The sequence below is a fragment of the Brachyhypopomus gauderio genome, chromosome 1, assembly GCF_052324685.1.
Source record: "Brachyhypopomus gauderio isolate BG-103 chromosome 1, BGAUD_0.2, whole genome shotgun sequence".
NCBI classification, from domain to species: domain Eukaryota; kingdom Metazoa; phylum Chordata; class Actinopteri; order Gymnotiformes; family Hypopomidae; genus Brachyhypopomus; species Brachyhypopomus gauderio.
The window spans coordinates 29,179,398-29,192,910 of NC_135211.1; the positions used below are offsets into that span (position 1 = coordinate 29,179,398).

Below are 13,513 nucleotides of genomic sequence, written 5' to 3' on the forward strand. Positions count from 1 at the left end.
AATCATAATCACACTCATGACAAATATCTCAATATTACATGTTTTATACTTTGTTGTGATACATCATATGCCATGGGTTAAAGTTCTCCGTCACTACGACGGATTTCCGTCATTTGAATTTTTTGGGGAAAAAATCCGTCAAATCATAATAAACCACACAGGCGTGCTATCTGTTTTGTGTCCGAAATATGATCCTCTCACTGGATCGTCAGCGCTGGATGGATGACGGCGGTGGCTACTTGGCGCGTCGCATTCTTTGCAGTGTTGTCCGAAACGATATGTGGTAGTATAAAGAAACAGCCCTCAAAAACTGGGGAGGGAACATTCACCTGACCAATTTTAATGTTGCTTTGTGTTTCAGGACAATAAGTGCTGGAATTTAGGCTAAATGAACATGCTTGAAATTGTATCTACTTCGTTTCACAACAAATAGCTATCTGACTGAACAATTCTCTTGTATTACGTTAACAAATACGAGCCTCTTGTAATTCCAGGACGAAACATGAGAGAAGACGTTAAGATCGGGCGTTTTGAAAATAAACAACCCCTAAATAATGTGAATAAAACGCGAATTATTTCGAATCGTTTCGAGTATATGTATAAATATTTAACTTTATTAAGTTTAACGTGCTGGGAAATATTGAAATGGACCTTGAAAGTGACGTACAAGTGTTTTAATTCCACCTTGTAAAGGTGTATGAACCCTGCAAACATGACTTAGCTCATTGCGCTGAAGCGCGGCGCGGGCGAAGTGAAGTTACAAAATTCGAGAGGTGCACGACCTCGCGAATCGCCAGCGCGCGAGGCTCTCGCGCACGGGTGGAGCCACCGCGATTACGCCATTTTCGGCGCTTTTTTTTTTTTTTTTTTTTTTTTTTTTTAAACTTTTTTTTTTTTATTGAAGAATAACAAGTACATACACATCACTCGTAAAGGTAGGAGAAAACAAGGTACAGAAACGTCAAGAAAACAAAGAGGGACTAGGGGGCCAAGAAAAAAAAAACTCTAAACACTAAAAACACTAGAACAAAAGAAATTTAGAAACATCAAGAGCCACTTTTTTGGCATACTCAGATCTTACACATTTTAATGAGGAGAAGTACCGCTTAAAGTCAACTAGGAAGCCTGCAAAGCATGGGGCTGAGCGTCTCCATTTACAGCAGTGTATGTGGTATTTAGCAAGCAAGAAAACAATATTCACCAAATCAGATATTCTGTGATCAAGATCGCTGAAAAAGTACAACACATGATTAAGATTAAAGACCGGAATGTTCTCAAGTTTTAATGATAACCAATTTCTCATGTCACTCCAAAAAATTTTAGTGATGGGGCAAGTGAAGAACAGATGTTCTAAGGATTCACCTGGACTATCACAAAAAGAACAACCTTCCACTTCGAATTTAAACCGTCTTTGTAGAAAATCTGCAACTGGATAAAAGTTATGACAAATTTTAAAATGAGTTTCTTTCACCTTAGGTGAGACAGGATATCTCAGATATTTAGAGTTGGACTTTAATGCTGTAGCTGAGTCTGCCAGGACTGATGTCCTTATGTTATAATCATAAAACAATTTAGATTTAAAGGCAGACGTAAGAACAGCAGTATTACACCTTTCGTCCATTACGTTGCAAGTACTTATTACCAAATTAGGAAGGGTTGAAGAGACTTTAGCATACAGAAGGGTGTTTTGTATGAGACAGACCAGAGCATCTGGAATAGCTTTACACATTTTCAAATAATCTTTACGATTACAAACCAAATTATATTTGTCCATAAAATCCCTGTGGTCCAACAGACAACCACTGGCATCCATCAAATCAGTTACAAACAAAACACCCTTCTCGTACCAATCAGCTTTAAAAACTGATTTCCTGTTGACCAGTATTGTTCTATTATTCCACAATAAAGAACCATGTGGTGAAAAGTTGTGAGAGAAAATCATTTTCCAGTAGTGCAAGACTTGCGCGTGGAATTTAGATAACTTAACCGGAATCTTACTAATCTCAAAATCACACCGTAGGAAAAAATCCATACCACCAATCATTTTAATTAAAGCTCTAGGAATGTGAAACCACATAGAGTTCGGAGAAGACAGGAGGGACCTTAACCAATTAATTCTACAAGAACCAAGTAATGCTTCAAAATCTAAGGCTTTGATACCACCCTTATTATAATCTTTAATCAATTGAGATCTCCTCAAGTAGTGAGTTTTATTCTTCCAAAGGAAATGAAAAAATATTGAATTTGCCTTTTGAATAGATTTCTTAGAAGTAAAAACCGCCTGGCAAGGATAAATCAATTTAGACACTCCTTCAGTTTTAGAAAGAAGAACACGACCGAAAATTGTAAGATCTCTAGTTAACCAGTGACCCAGGGATTTCTTCATATCAATCACCCTTTTATCAACATTGATCTCTTCTCTCCTAACAGGGTCCTTAGAAATCGTAATGCCCAGATATTTCACTTCAGACTTAACGGAAATAGAAGCAACAGATTCCTCAGAGCAAGAATGGATCGGGAGCAGATCACATTTTTGGATATTGAGAAGCAGACCTGAAGCACCAGAAAAAGACGAAACCAGATTTAGAGCCACTTCCACCATGGTTTTATCTTTTAGAAAAATAGCAGTATCATCGGCAAATTGACTTAATTTAAATTCCTTACCCAAAATATTAATGCCATGCAAATTTGAATTCCTATAAATTGATAGCGTAAACATTTGAGTTGCCAAGATGAATAATTTAGGAGAAATCGGACATCCTTGACGAATGCCTCGTGACACACTAAAGCTTGGGGTCATACCATTACCAAGGGATACTGAACTACTTATATCAGTATAAAACATCTCGATTATACTACGAAATTTCTCCCCAAAACCCATGCGTTCCAGGGTTTCGGCAATGAAACAATGTTCCAAAGAGTCGAACGCCTTGTAGAAATCAAGGAATAAAATAAAACTGTCATTATTAATAAATTCTCTATAGTCCAGCATGTCTAGAATCAATCTGGTATGAAAATGTATATTCCTTCCTTTCATGAAGGCAGACTGACATTCACTAATTACAGAAGCCAAGCCCTTATTTAAGCGATTTGCATACACAAACGCTAGCATTTTATAGTCTATACATAATAAAGTGATAGGTCTCCAATTTTCCAGGGATAAAGGGTCCTTGTTGACCTTAGGAATCAGGGTGATGAGTCCTCGCTTCATGGTGGGAGAGAGAGATTTGTTAGAGATGCAGTCTACAAGGCCATTGAATAATAACAACCGAATATCTTCCCAAAAGAAAAGATAGAATTCAACTGTCAGACCATCCAGGCCTGGTGATTTCCCCTTAGCCATTCGCTGGATTACATCATCCATGTGACGGGCAGGTGTGAGCAACAAAAAGGAAGCGATCACGCCAAGTCTCAGGGAAAAAGGGTGGTTTAATATAAAGTGTGCAAAACCTAAAACCCGTGCAATAGATCCAAATTAAGGATATAATGACCAGCGGTCAACTGGTACAAAGACAAGACATATATAGGCAAACAAACGACCCTCAGGTGAGACGGATCACGGGCTCCGCCCACCTGAGGAACGCACATGACGTCACCAAACAACAACAACAACAGCCGCTGTGGACAGAGACGGCCGGTAGGGGGCCGCCTCACCGTGACAGACCCCCCCCACCAAGCCGCACTCCCCTCCACTGGGTGTGTGGCACACAGCGGCTGCACACAAAACATGAAGGGGCAGGAAGGCAGAGACAGGCAGGAACACACCTCCTGCCGTCCGGGAGCTGAAACATAAAACACAAAACATTACTCAACTCACCTCCCCGGGCGGGACCCTGGACCGACCGGGCCGTTAACAACACAAAACCACGCCCCGGTCGGTCACAGGGCCCTCACGCCCTAACCGGCATTCAGCTGGTAAGCCCCATGGGTGTGAGGACGAGGGGCTACGGCTCCTCTCTCGTCCCTCGTGTGTGTGTGGGTGTGCAGGCTACCTCTCCAAGGCGTGGCTACTTCACCTCCTGGACCTACCTCCTCCCAGAGCTGACCCCTGCCTTCTGCTAGGGGTCACCCCAGCCTCCTGGGGAGCCAACCCCTCCCGGGGCCTCTCATCTCAAGGTGGACTCCTCCACCCAACCCAGGAGCGCCAGAGACCGAGGCCCAGAGCACCCCCGACGCGGGCTAGGGAGCAGCCCCAAGGGCCTCCTGGTCACCCCGGGCAGGAGGGAGGATCTCCATCCCCAGCAGGAGCTTTTCAGACCGGAGCCCCATGGTCCCCAAACATCCGGGGGCCCCAGCCCTCTAGGGAGGGGCTCTTCACGACCGGGCTCCGGTCACCCCACAACACAAGGGGGCTCCTGCCAGGTGGAGACCCCCACAAGGTCCAGGAACACTGCCAAGGAGAAGCACCTGCACAAAGAACACAACCACACACACACACACACACATACAAACAGGAAACACAAACGCGCCTTACCCTATTCAGGGCCTCCCTTGGGAGAGACGCCCTCCGTGCCACACCCCATGGCACGGGACCACAGCCGGTCCCCCCCCAAACACACATTTAAGGGGAGGAGCATGCGTGGAATTACATGTAAACATTAGACAACACGCTAGGACAAAACACACACGCAAATACTAGACAAACAAAAAACGGTGTACAAACAGTAAACGAACGGGTTCAAAACGTGCGTGCTCTACATAAACACAATAGTGACGCGCCGCTCAGAGTCGCAGTCGCTCCCCACATTAAACACAAGACACACGGGGAGCGAGGCGACCGTGACGAGCGGCGACCGCGTCACACACATTAAACACTAAACACATAACGACGCGCACGCACACTGATCCTCCGGTCCGTTACCCGTACACACTTATCACACACACATACACGAGAGTTTTCCCAGGCAGACACCCTGGTCCTCACCGGCCACACACAAACAAACGCACGGCGGAACTCTCTCAACACACAACGGACACGAAGGGCTTTCCCAGGGCAGACTGCCCTGGTCCTCGCCGTGCTACACATACACACACACACACAAAACACAAAAGCACGGCGGAGCTCTTCAAACAAAACACCACGTAGACAAACACTTACCACGAGACATGACCACGAACGAAGGAGAAAGTAAAAGAGACTCGGCGGCTTCCGAAGGGTGGCTGGTCATTCTGTGACGGGCAGGTGTGAGCAACAAAAAGGAAGCGATCACGCCAAGTCTCAGGGAAAAAGGGTGGTTTAATATAAAGTGTGCAAAACCTAAAACCCGTGCAATAGATCCAAATTAAGGATATAATGACCAGCGGTCAACTGGTACAAAGACAAGACATATATAGGCAAACAAACGACCCTCAGGTGAGACGGATCACGGGCTCCGCCCACCTGAGGAACGCACATGACGTCACCAAACAACAACAACAACAGCCGCTGTGGACAGAGACGGCCGGTAGGGGGCCGCCTCACCGTGACAATCCAACTCATCAATGGTCAAATCTTTCTCCATTGCTTCCTTAAATTGAGAGTCAACTAATTCAATGGAATCATTAATTTCCTCAAAAAAGGACTGGCACTTAAATTTGGAAAATTTGGAACTGTACAAATTGCTATAAAAGGCACTAATCTTGTCACATATTGAATCCGAATCTTCAGTAACACTGCCATTAACATATAATTTGGAGATTCTCTTTTTGGACTGTCTCTGCCTCTCAAGACCATAGAAATATGCGGAATTTCTTTCACCCTCCTCAATCCAACGAGCCCTGGAGCGAATAAACGCGCCCTTTGCCTTTTCTAAAAATAAATCATCAAGTTGAGATTTGAGATCATCTAAATGGCCTCTCTCCTCCGATGTTAACAGAGGTTTAGCACACATAGAATTTATGTTATTTATAATTTGTGATTGTTTTGCTCTCATATCATTGGCAGTGTGCTTACCTATTTTAATTGCAAGAGATTTAACGCTAAATTTAAACCACTCCCATTTGCTCAATGATGAAGTTTCCATCAGTGAAATTTCCTCCAAGAGTTTTCTAACTTCTGTACAAAAGTTCTCATTTAACAAAAGCTTGCTATTGAATTTCCAAATTGAATTTGTGTGCAATTTACGATTGTTCAAGGAGAGGAGTAATGAAACAGCACAGTGGTCAGTTAAGGGAGATGCAGAGATTTCACATTTCACAACTCCATCCAACCTATTACGAGGGATTAACCAGTAGTCTAATCTTGAACACTGACCGTTGTTTGAAGCATTAAACCAGGTGTATTGTCTGGAATTAGGGTTTCTTGACCTCCAACAGTCAGTCACATTAGCGTTGGAAACTAAGTTGTTGAAGTTATCATCAATGAGATTATGCCGCCCTCGAGAGGGAAGACGGTCAACCGAACTGTCTAAAACTACATTAAAATCACCTCCTATAATCACCTCCTCTGTCGAGTACGTTATTTTCCACTGTTTTATCTTCTCACATAGATCTGAATAAAAAATGTTGTTAATTACTTTGCTGTTATACCCATACACACAAACTAGAATGAATTTAACTCTGTCAATTTCCACTGCTACCATTAACCAATGACCATCCGTATCCCCTGAGTGACCCAAAATGGATCCCGGAAACTTGTGGAACATGATCATCACACCAGCTGAATGAGATGTGCCATGACTAAAATAGGTGAGATCTCCCCATTGCGTATGCCAGAAAGGAACATCCTCCCTTAAAGAGTGAGTTTCCTGCAGAAAAAAACAGTTTGCTTTTTGCTCCTTGCAATAAAGAAAAATAGCCTTACGTTTAACATTGTTTCTTAGTCCCCTAGAATTTAACGTTAATAAAGAAAACATAAAACAAACCGTGAATAAATTCACCAAAAGATGACGGTAAGCAGGAACGTATAAAGTGACTTAGCCGTTAAACATCAGAGTTAGCCTTGCAGTAAGCCTTTAACCGAAAAAACAAAGAATCCTTCAGCATAAACAGAAAATGGTTATTCAGAAAACACTCTTTCATTATCTATCAGCGCATACCCTTCCTTCAAGTACGCACGCTTCCCCCTGCTCCTGGCCTCCTGAACCAAAGGCCAAAGTTTGTTTCGGGCAATTCTGTCCTCCATAGAAAAGTCCTCCTTAAATCGAATATGCAGATCTCTGCAAACTTTAGCGTCCTTGGATTTTAGCCAGACCTCGTCCCGAACAGTGCGCATACTGAACTGTATAATAACAGCTCGATGGACGTTATCAGAAGTGGCGGCGCTGGTTCTCCTCCCCAGCCGATGTACAGTGTCCACTGTGTCACGCAACCGGTCCACTGATACCGGGATGACTCTTGTGAGAATCCCGATGATAGTTTCACGCAAGTTTTCCCCCTCCTTTTCCGGCAGACCGATCACTCTTAGATTCCACCGCCTCTTATACCGGGCATGTTCAGCACAGGAACTTTTCAGCTTCTGATTCTCGATCCGGAGATTGTTTACCTGGGACTGAAGCTCGGAAATTTCTTTTTTATTGTCTTGGATTGCCACAGTATTCGCCTCGATGCGCTTTTCGATTCCCGTTAAGATGTCCGTCTGAAAGTCCATCTTATTGTTTAACAGCTGTATCGCATGTAAAATGGCTGTTGCGGAATCTCCCCCGAGATCAGTTCCAGTCGTCCTCAACTTCTTCGCCGCTCTGTTTTTTAATGGAGTGTGGTCTCGGTTTACTTTATCAGCTTTACCGGTAGACATGTTTGGATCAAAATTTGTAGCATCGACATCAACTTCAATTGCATCAGAGTCATCCTCGTTGTGCTGCTCCCGTAGGGCAGTCAGGCTGTATTCATGATCCGACATGATACCGACAAACTTCTAACAATTTGGAGCTGTAGCAAGTGAAGTAGTAACCAAAAAGGCTTTCAAACGGACTATCAAAAAAAGTATGTTTAGCACAGATCTACTGCTAAGGCAAAATGTCAAGAGATTTGGCTAAATAGTAAAAAAAAAGTAAGTTTCAACAGAGCCTGCTAAAAACCCTCCTCTCACTCCGCCATCTTAAAGCCTCCGGATACAGGCTTTACTTTGCGTAGTGTGGGTGTTTGCTTTAACCAGGTTTTGTCGGAACAAAGGTACATACTGTACGCGAATAACGTACTGCACGCAGTTATCCTATCCTGACGCCGTCCTCCTGAGGGGTCCTCGGTCTCGAGCCGCGCACACCAAACACCAAGTTCCGTGTACGACGCACGACGTCGTAATAACCCGGGGACCGCCTGTATTTCAGACATCCGAAGAGCTTCAGAGGTAGATGTAAGATAAATTCAGTATTTTATCCTTATTCTGATAAAGTAAAATTTTTATCAGAAATATAAGAGTGTTTTTTTTTGAGCCGGTACAGGTGGTCAGACCGTAAGGCGTAATACAAAATCACATAATTTATGTCCTAATAAACCAACACGAAATATTTATAAAATATTTTATATATTTAAACTAACTATAATCATAATAGTTGCAATACTTTTAAACTTTATTGACATAATTTCTTTGAGTTGTCTTGTATCAGATAATTTTAATAACAGTAATAAATAAATAAATAATGAATTAATCATGCCTACACGCCTGTTTTTATCATATTGTGTCTTAATTGTGTTAACAGAATCTTTAGGTTACAGCGTTTTCTCAGAATATTAATAGAAATGTAGTTTTTTTTATTTCACCATAATGATTACCTGACTTATTTATTAATTAATTTAAAGATTAATCATTAAATATTCATTTGTTCATTCATTTTGAATATTATACTGTCATGTCCATACTATAAAGTGACTACATTTCAAATTTTATTTGAATTTGTAGTGAAATATAGAAGTTATGGTTATTTATACTGAAGAATCTCTCCACCGATCACAGACTTTTCTTCGTTTAGCTTTAATAGTCGAAGAAAAAAGGCGCATTTCTTCCATTTGAAATGTCAACTTTTTTATTTCTAAGCCAGTTTAACATGGATGGTGTTGTTCTGTTTGTATTTAAAAGCTCCATCCAGTGGTGCGATTTAATTTGCCATTTTTGGACATAAAATTTTTTTGTAAGATAAACCAGAATCTTACTGCTTATGTTTTTGCGATAGTGAATCTGATAAAAACAAGAGAGCTTCATACCATTTTAAAACTCACCAGGATTCACTAAATTTGACTTGATCTTTAAACAATGTTCTGGAAGAGGACCCCCAGATAACTCCATTATAAAAACATTTATGTACATTTATAGCTCAGGTGTTGCATTTTGTCGCTTCATAGATTCTCTCTTCTCTCATTACACAGGCTGTTTAGATAAATATACTTTATAAATGTGTTTATTGTGTAGAATTAGACAAAAGAGGCTACACCACATTTTCAGTAATTGCTGGCATTGTCTTTTGCCAGGAAAAATTTTCAGTCAAATGAAAATTTCTTGCTTTAACCCATGTCATATGCTGACAAGTGTATTTTAGGTTTTAATACACATTTCTATTGCACAATTGAACTAAAATGTATTAAAATGCAGTGCAATGCAATCTTGGAACTCAATTATAGGCACTAAAGAATAGAAATGTTTGTAGTCTGTTTTATAAATAGCTACATTTGGTGCATATCTAAGTTCTTCTGGAGGTTCCAGTTGTTTGGATAACCTGTATCTATTTTGGATAACCTGATTTTATACTCTTAAGCATGTGGGAAGTGTATTGTGAGTCTACTCCATTCAGTTCTTTCTAAACTTCAAGTCTATACTACAAAAGAAAAGCCTCTTCTGAATATGAAACTCAGTGTATGTTTTAATGTGAGTAACATGCACCGTCATCTTCGGTTTGAAAAAACCTCTCAACAGCTTTCCGGAAACGTAGATCTTGTCTGATCTTTTTGGAAAGCCTGCTTAAGGGTCCAGTACTCAAACCTTGCTGGAGATGAAAGCATGCTTAGGTTTGTTTATGTCTTGACATTAATCATTTAGTTCTTGCTATGTTTTTAAGAGAAAATATTTCAGTCTTTTATTTGCAATGGGAGAGGCACATGGTTCTACTTCTTCACAGATCTCGGTAATTGGGAGGGGTGTCCACATATGTGAGATGAGAAGATGCATTATGAGAAATGGAAGACCTTGACCAGTGCGTGTGTTGGGAAGGTCCCTCCTGCGTCCCTCCTCCCTAATCCAATTAGCGCCCTCTGCTGGTGTAGTAAGCAATTACTCTCAATATAGGGTAGATTAGGAAAGAAAACACATCACAGGGTTGCCAACTCTTACGCATTGAGCGTGAGACACACGCATTTTACTGTCTTCACACGCCACACATCCGATTTCTCACGCCGAAAAAAAAATCTAGTTTATTTCAGTCCCACCAGGATTTCGTGGGCTTTTTTTGTGATTGTTGCGGGCTAAAATGTTTGATGTTGCGGGTGTTTTTCAAAAAAATTGCGATGGAAGTTGCGGTGTGTTTTTGCTTTTTTGTGAGTACATTGCAATAGGGAGTAAATGTTGTATGGTTTCCTCTATTTCGTAGTCCATTTTAATTACTAATTACCTATTTACCTATTTATTCAGGGTTGCCAACTTTTCAAGATCGCTTGGAGTGAGATTTGAACCTGGAGGGGGTGGCGAACATTAATTGTTGACGGGGGGGGTTAGCGAACGTTAGCGGGGGGGTTAGCGAACGTAAGTTGTTACCGGGCAGCCTGTAAAATGGACACAAATTAAGTATTATATCGAGATCGCCAGAGCGAACTAGTAACTCATAGATATGGATCAGAGATAAATAAACTTTATCTCTGACTTTAAACTTTATCTCAGTTTAAAGTTTAAACTTATAAACTTTATAAACTATCTCAGACCCTCGCCGCTTGCGTGCGCTGCAGTGACTTCGCGGGCTACCGTTACATTGTGGGGAATGTAGTGTTTGTGCGTGCAAAACACCATCGGGCGGCTGTGGCCTGGGGGCCGGTTCTAATAGTAATTAAATATCATCCAGGGGGCCATAGATAATCAATTCGCGGGTCGGATCTGGCCCGCGGGCCTTGACTTTGACATATGTGCTCTATGTGGTATGAAATAGTTTGGGCAGGAATGATCAGATGGCCTCGCTGTACATCGGCGATCTCCACCAGGAGGTGACCGAGGCCATGCTGTTCAGCCCCGCCGGAAACATCGTCTCCATTCAGGACAAGTGCCGGGACAAGATCACCCAGTGCTCACTGGGCAACGCCTACGTTAACTTCGAACAACCCGCGGATGCCGAGCGTGCGTGGGACACCACGAACTTTGATGTGATCAAGGGGAGACCTGTGCGCATCATGTGGTCTCAGCGCGACCCGTCGCTGAGGAAGAGTGGTGTGGGCAACGTTTTCATCAAGAACCTGGACAAGTCAATTGACAACATGGCCCTTTATGACACCTTCTCTGCTTTTGACAACATCTTGTCCTGCAAGGTGGTTTGTGATGAGAATGGTTCAAAAGGGTACGGATTTGTACACTTGGAGATGCAGGAGGCAGCCGACAGAGCCATTGAGAAAATTAACAGCATGTTGCTCAATGACAGAAAAGTTTATGGGGCGTTTCAAATCTCGCAAAGAGCGCGAGGCAGAACACGGGGCCAGGGCCAAGGACTTCACCAATGTATACATCAAAAACTTTGGCGAAGACATGGACGATGAAAAACTGAAGGAGGTCTTCAGCAAATATGGCAACGCGATGAGCATCCGTGTTATGACAGACGACAGCGGCAAATCTAGAGGCTTCGGTTTTGTCAGCTTCGAGAGGCATGAGGATGCTCAGAAGGCCGTAGACGGGATGAATGGGAAGGAGCTCAATGGTAAGCTCATCTACGTAGGCCGCGCTCAGAAGAAAAGTGGAGCGGCAGACGGAGCAGAAGCAGAAATTTGAGCAGATGAAGCAGGATCGCATGACACGCTACCAGGGCACTAATCTCTATGTGAAGAACCTGGACGACGGTATCGATGATGAACGCCTGCGCAAAGAGTTCTCACCCTTTGGAACCATCACCAGTGCCAAGGTGATGATGGACGGCAGCTGCAGCAAGGGCTTTGGCTCTACGTGGCCCTGGCACAGCGCAAGGAAGAGCGTCAGGCCCACCTCAGCAACCAGTACATGCAGTGTCTGGCCAGCGTGTGCGCCGTGCCCAACCCCGTGCTCAACCCCTACCAGCACGCCCCGCCCTCCGGATACTTCATGGTCGCCATCTCGCAGGCCCAGAACAGAGCTGCGTACTACCCGACTAACCAGCTGGCCCAGCTCCGCCCCAGTCCACGCTGGACCACGCAGGGCGTTAGACCTCAGCACTTCCAGAACATGCCTGCCACCATGAGGCCGTCTGCGCCAGACCACAGACGTTCAGCGCCGTCCGGCCGACCTCCCAGGTGCCCTGCATGATGTCCAGCCAGCGTGTCGCCCCGCAGACCATGGGCCCTCTCGTGGCTTCGGCGGCCGCCGCGGCCCCCACCGCCCCAGTGCGCAACGTGCCGCAGTACAAATATGCCGCAGGTGTGCACAACACCGAGCAGCACCTGAGCGGTCAGCCCCAGGTCTCCATGCAGCAGTCCACCGTGCATGTGCAGGGCCAGGAGCCTCTGATGGTCTCCATTCTGGCGGCCGCCCCCCCGCAGGAGCAGAAGCAGATGCTGAGGGAGCGGCTGTTCCCTCTGATCCAGAACATGCATCCCACCCTGGCGGGCAAGATCACGGGCATGCTATTAGAGATAGACAACTCTGAGCTGCTGCACATGCTGGAGTCGCCCGAGTTTTTGCGCTCCAAGGTTGATGAGGCCGTCGCAGTGCTCCAGGCTCACCAGGCTAAAGAAGCCGCTCAGAAAAACGTGACCAACTCTGCCAGAGTCACAAGCGTCTAGGCCCAGGGACAGGGAACTTGCTTCACTGGGAGTGGGAGGGAAGGGGATTAAAACATTGAGAAAAAAAATAAAACATTGCAAAAAAAAAAGATTCTTCACTCGTTTCTCATCTCTTTCTGTGCTGAGACACCTATTATCATGCTATTATACCTAGCATAGAATGTAGGGGAGACCAGGGACAGTTGTAACAGGGAACGGTTGTAACACCGCAAATTCCTCCAAACAGAATCAAGCTAGAGTGATTACACTCACTGTGCACATGCTCAGTTAGACTGTCTTCTTGCTATCAAAAAAGGAGCCACCCAGAGAAGGTAATCACCAAAAGTATTTTTTTGAGGTAAAAATTTTACTTTTCTATCAGAGGTATTTTTTGGATACTGTCCTGAGATCAAATATCTATGAATCCAAACAAGTATTATTATCACGTTGAGCTCCCCGACCCCTCCGTTTGGGCGTGTGTTTACGTCGTCTGTGTCTGCTCGTCTCCGTCTGTGTATCTCCATGGGTGCGGTTACATCTTGTGATAATCCGTCTCACCTGTGGCTCGTCTCGTCATCACGTGGGGTTGATGTTGTTTGTCTTCTTAATGTGCGTTCGCGCAGTGTCCTGTGCTCGTCTTTGTCTGAGTCTTTCATGTTTGTGTGAAAGCCATTTTGTG

The 13,513-nt window shown here is 43.9% G+C and overlaps 1 pseudogene; it reads left to right on the forward strand.

The window, feature by feature from the left end:
* The first annotated feature begins 11,064 nt into the window (after window positions 1-11,064).
* On the forward strand, window positions 11,065-12,889 carry LOC143527105 (polyadenylate-binding protein 1A pseudogene; annotated as a pseudogene).
* Window positions 12,890-13,513: the final 624 nt, after the last annotated feature.